At 39.3% G+C, this 6,297-nt stretch overlaps 1 pseudogene; it reads right to left on the bottom strand.

The window, feature by feature from the left end:
* Window positions 1-4,281: 4,281 nt before the first annotated feature.
* On the bottom strand, window positions 4,282-5,027 carry LOC100956446 (annotated as a pseudogene).
* Window positions 5,028-6,297: the final 1,270 nt, after the last annotated feature.

Raw genomic sequence — 6,297 nt, 5'->3', positions numbered from 1 at the left:
CCGTTCATGAGGGATCCACTCCCATGACCCAAACACCTCCCACTATGCCCTGCCTCCTAACACTGCCACATTGGGGATCAAATGTCAACATGAGTTTTGGTGGGGACAAACAAAGCATATCCACACCATAGCATCTTCTATAAATAATGATAAGATGTAGTTTCCTTGAATTTGTTAATACAGTAAATTATACTATTAGATATTTCAATTCTGAACTATTCTGTCTTTCTTGAGGAAAATGCTGGTACATTGTATTATAATCAGGTTTTTATACACTCCTCAATTTGATATTCTTGTATTCTATTTAGAATAGTTTGCATTCATGCACCTGAGAATTATATCTTATACTGTATATATATTTCTAATACTGTAATTGTCTGGATTTGGTATCAAAGTGATATATGGGTCTTAGAGCTGAGTAGTTTCCTCTCATTTTAGTCTCTAATTCAGTTTCTATAAGTAAGGGTTATCTATCTCGTCCTAATAGTTTTTTTTGTTTTGTTTTGTTTTGTTTTTTTTTTGAGACGGAGCCTCAAGCTGTCCCCCTGGGTAGAGTGCCATGGCATCACGCTCACAGCAACCTCCAACTCCTGGGCTCAAGCGAGTCTCCCGCCTCAGCCTCCCAAGCAGCTGGGACCACAGGCGCCCGCCACAATGCCTGGCCATTTTTTGGTTGCAGCCATCATTGTTGTTTGGAGGGCCCGGGCTGGGGATTCGAACCTGCCACCTTAGGTGTATGTGGCTGGCGCCTTAGCCGCTTGAGCCACAGGCGCCGAGCCACTCTCGTCCTAATAGTTTTAGCAGAACTTAGATGTACAAAAGGTCCTGATATCTGTTTTGAGTGTGCTAAGGGAGGAGACTTGTTCACACATTCAATATTTTAATGATTACCAGTTTATTTAGGTTTTCTATTTCTTCTTAATCAGTTTTGGTTGGTAATTAATTATTTTTATCCTCACAAATTCGAAAGACATTGTATCTCATTCTGGGCCCTACTTTTCTACTCAGAAATGTTTGTTTCTAAGATCTGTTCAAGTTGCAGTGAGTGAATCTGGTACATTGCTTCTAACTGCTGCATTGGACCGCCATGGTTTGTATGCACATTTTACCTATCATAGTGAGGAACCTTCTGGTTACCTTCATGTTCTTGCTGCCACAAACAATTCTGAAGTTAATACTTTGTGTCATCTTATCTGCCTTTGTAAGAATGTTTGGTTTATATTCTGAGTGAAACTGTTGGACCATATCTATGAGTTGAGTAAGTAAAGGTCAATTGCTCTCTATAATGGCTGGGACAATGTGCACTCCTACTAACAGATCTGTTGTTCTCCTATATATTTTTCTAGATATGGTGAGCCTGTTTACCTGACACCAAGTATTAAATAATCTATCTTTTTTCTTGTATTTATTTGTTCTTCTGCTCCATTTGTCTATTTTTTTTTTGTTAGACATGAAGTTCTTATTATGCCACCAAGGCTAGACTCAAACTCCTAGGTTCAAGACATCCTCTTGCCTCAGCCTCTTGAGTAACTAGGATTGTAGGCATGTGCCACCATATTGGCTGGTCCATTATTCTCATGGGAGCTCCATTGTTTCCTTTATAAGATTGATTCATAGATATTAATTTTTCAAACTTATATTCTTTCAGATCAAGTTTATCAAATTCCTCAAATAACCCAACTGCAATTTTGATTTGTATTGCATTAAATGGATTAAAGTTGGTGAGAACTGGCATCTTTATAATGAGTTCTCCCTTCCAAGAATAAGGATGGACTGCTTCTCCATTTATTTAAATGATATTCTGTTCTTCTGTGTCTTTTATTGGGGTCTTTTCTCCATGAAGGCATTTGTTACTTTCACCTTTATATTATTCGTAATTTCCTTTTGCTGTTATTAGTCTCACATTTGATTATCTCTTCTAGCAGGTTATTCTTGGTGTAAAGAAATGGAAATGATTTTTGCAGGTTGATATTTTGTCTGGCAACCATGCTGAACTCTCTTATTAATTCTAATATTGAACTTGGTTGATTGAATCTGTTGTTCATTTAGGCATATTTTCATATTTTTGCAAATAATGGCAGTTTTATCTCTTTATCTCTTTCTATCCTTACATTTAAGAAAAGTATTTATTAGGACCGGGAGTGGTGGATCATGACTGTAATCCTAGCACTCTGGGAGACCAAGGCAGGTGAATTGTCTGAGTTCATGAGTTCAAGACCAGCCTGAGGCAGAGCGAGACTCCATCTCTAAAAGTAGCTAGGCATTGTGGTGGGCACCTGTAGTCCCAACTACTGGGGAGGTTAAGGCAAGACAATCGCTTGAGCCCAAGAGTTTGTTGCTGTGAACTATGACACCACAGCACTCTACTGAGGGCAACAAAGTGAGAGTCTGTCTCAAAAAAAGAAAGAAAGAAAGAAAGAAAGAAAGAAAGAAAGAAAGAAAGGAAGGAAGAAAGAAAGGAAAAGACAAGTATTTCTTAAATGGTCCAGAATTGTCAAGTGATTCTCCTACCTCAGCTTCCCAAGTAGTTGGGATTATAGGCATGTTCCACCTTGCCTGGCTCCAGTCCTTACATTTTTAATTAATTATTTTTTTTTCTTAATTGGCCAGGCTGACAATAATATGTTCCATGGTAATAATAATAGATAGAAATTGTGGTCTTGTTACTAATCTTAAAGAGAATAAATCTAAAGTTTCTTCATTTTTAAAATAATATTTACTATAATTTAAAAAATATGTAATCTTTAGGCTGGGTGTATTGGCTCACTCCAATAATCCTAGAATTTTGGGAGGCCAAGGCAGGTAGATTGCTTGAACTCAGAAGTTCCAGACCAGCCTGAGCAAGAGCTAGACCCCATCTCTACTGAAAAAATAGATAAATTAGCCCAGCATTATGGCAGGCACCTAGAGTACCAGCTACTTGGGAGACTGAGGCAAGAGGATTGCTTGAGTCCAAGGGTTTGAGGGTGCTATGAGCTATGACACCAGGGTACACTATCCAGGGTGACAGTGTTAGACTCTGTCTGAAAAATATATATATATACATATACATACATATATATATATATATATATAACCTTTCACAAGTTAAAGAACTTTCTATTTCTAGTTTGCTAAAAAGTTTCTTTCTTTCTTTTTAATGAAGGCAAAAAGTTAGTATCTAGCCTTTATTGTGCACTTGTATTCCCAGAACTGTGCTATGCATCTTACATGCATTGTTCTCCTATATTCTCACAGCTACCCCTAAAATGTAAATACTATTATTATTCCCATTTTACCTGTGAGGAAATAGAACCTCAAAGAAATTAAAATCATAATACATTATCCAAAGAATGATGGAAAGCTGGTACTGAAACCTGGGTCAGACTGACTTCAAAGGCAGAATTTTAATGAAATACAAACACTGACCTATTATTAAGTACCTTTTTAAAAAATCCTTAAATAGTTACAGTTATCTGTGCAGTGATTGAAGAGATGGCATTAAATCACCTCATTTATAATTTCTCACACTTGGCAGAATCAAATAACTTTTCTTTTTTTTATTAAAAAAATTGTATTTACTTAGAAGCATTCAGAATGTCAACAAAACAGCTACAATTTTTTTTTTTTTTTTGCAATTACAGAGTGGTATTCAGTTAATAGAACAACAATTATTTCATATAAGCTGCAGCAGAGACAACTGAAGATGAAAAAACTACCATCCCCATATATAACTAATTTGTGCTGTGCACCAACAAGAACCTGCTTTAGGCTCGGCGCCTATAGCTCAACCGGGTAAGGCGCCAGCCACATACACCTAAGGTGGCGGGTTCGAATCCCCAGCCCGGACCCGCCAAACAACAATGACGGCTGCAACCAAAAAATAGCCAGGTGTTGTGGCAGGTGCCTGTGGTCCCAGCAACTTGGGAGGCAGAGGCAGGAGACTCGCTTGAGCCCAGGAGTTGGAGGTTGCTGTGAGCTGTAATGCCACGGCACTCTACCCAGGGGGACAGCTTGAGGCTCTGTCTCAAAAAAAAAAAAAACCTGCTTTAAATTTCCATGCCAATGTACAACCCCCAGACTGTACCAGGCAAGGTTAGTGGCGATTGAAAATACCACCAGGACAGGGCTATCTAAAGACACATTTGGTAGTGTGTTAACTATACAAAAAAAGACACTGTACAGTTTAAACACAAATCTTACACAGCCTTACATTTCAATTTTTTTCTTTAAAAGGAGTGAGTTGTGTACTGGGGGGGTTAAATGTTTTATGGACAAGAAAAAAACTGTGCTACAACCAACTTACTCATCTTTATCTTCATCTTCCTCCTCCTCTTCATCCTCTTCAGCTTCCTCAGCTTCCTCCTCTTCCTTCTTTTTCTTACTTTTTTCAGCCTTGATGACCCCCTTTTTCGCTGCATCAGGCTTTCCTTTAGCTCGGTATGCAGCAATATCCTTTTTGTATTTTTCCTTCAGCTTTGCAGCCTTCTTTTCATAAGGCTGCTTGTCGTCCGCATTGTCCAGTGTTATTCCACATCTCTCCCAGCTTCTTTGCAACATCACCAATGGATAGGCCGGGATGTTCTCCTTTGATTTTTGGGCGATACTCAGAACAGAACAAGAAAAAGGCCGAAGGAAGCCTCTTGGGTGCATTGGGATCCTTGAACTTCTTTTTTGTTTTCCATTTATTTATTTATTCATTTATTTTTGCAGTTTTTGGCCAGGGCTGGGCTTGACCTCGCCACCTCCGGTATATGGGGCCAGCACCCTACTCCTTTGAGCCACAGGCACTGCCCTGTTTCTCCTTTAGGAGGGATATAGGTTTTCATTTCTCTTTCACAACAGGCCTTGTCCGCCTTTGCCATATCTTCACATTTTCCTTTCTCTTTAGCAGACATGGTCTTCCACCTCTCGGAGCACTTAGAAAACTCTGAGAGGTTGACTGAAGCATCTGGGTGCTTCTTCTTGTGTTTCTCCTGACAAGCTTGCACAAAGAATGCACATGATGACACTTTGCTTCTGAGCTTCTTAGGATCTCCTTTGCCCATGTTTAGTTATTTTTCCTCAGCAAGGCACAGAGTCAGTCTCCCAGTGCTGGTCCGGCTCTCACTTGATCCAGCGCTGTCTCTATGGAGCTCAATGTACTGCAATGGCTGAGAGCTGGAGCCAGACACCTCAAACAACTTTTCATGGTTAAAACCAAAGGAACTTAGTAAGTCAGGATTTTTTTTTTTTACTTAAAATCTCTTTATATTTTAATATTTTAAAAACTTTTTTATTTTGTAATTTTATTTTGGCAGCAAATTGAAAAAAAGTACAGGAAAAGTCCTGTGTATCCTTCACCCAGTTTCTCCCAGTGGTAACCTCCAGCACAATGATTGTATCAAACTCGGAAACTGAAATTGGTACAATATACAGAGATTGTCTGAATGTTACCAGCTTTCCATGCATTCATTTGGGTTTTGTGTAGATTGGCATGACCACCACTACAGTCTAGATACAAAACTCTTTCAGTGTTCCCTTTATTGTACCCCGTTATAGCCACATCTACCCTGCCACCCCATCCCTAAACTCTAACAATCACTAATCTGTTCTTCATTTCTAATTTTCTTTTTTTTTTCTTTTTTTTGCAGTTTTTGGCTGGGGCTGAGTTTGAACCCACCACCTCTGGTATATGGGGCCGACACCCTACTCCTTTGAGCCACAGACTCCACCCCATTTCTAATATTCTTATCTCCATGTTATTTAAATGGAATCATACAGTGTTTGATCTTTGGATTGAGTTTTTTCACTGAGTGTAATTCCCTAGAGAGGAATTCCAGGTGGTGGTGTGTATCAATAGTTCATTCCTTTTTATTCTGAACGTCATCTTATGATATAGATGCACTACATTTAATTTATTTTTAATTTATTTTTATTATTATCTTTTCAAGACAGAGCCTCCTTATGTCACCTTCGGTAGAGTGCTGTAGCATCACAGCTCACAGCAACCTCAAACTCTTGAATTTAAGCGATTCTCTTGCCTCAGCCTCCCAAATAGCTGGAACTACAGGTGCCAGGCTATTTTTAGGTTGCAGTTGTCATCACTGTTGTTTAGCAGCCTGGGCCAGGTTCGAACCTGCCAGCCTCAGTGTATGTGGCCAGCGCCCTAGTCACTGAGATATGGGCGCCAAGCCTTATTTTTTATTTTTTAAAACAGAGTCTCACTTTGTTGCCCCAGGCTAGAGTGTTATGACTTCATAGCTCACAGCAATCTCAAACTCCTGTGCTCAAGCAATCCTCCTGCCTCAGCCTCCCAAGTAGTTGGGACTTTAGGCA

This window comes from Otolemur garnettii, unplaced genomic scaffold, assembly GCF_000181295.1.
Source record: "Otolemur garnettii isolate 467f Iridium unplaced genomic scaffold, OtoGar3 scaffold00230, whole genome shotgun sequence".
NCBI lineage: Eukaryota > Metazoa > Chordata > Mammalia > Primates > Galagidae > Otolemur > Otolemur garnettii.
The sequence above is the reverse complement of the archived record's forward strand: the minus strand, read 5'-3'. Positions and strand labels throughout refer to the sequence as shown.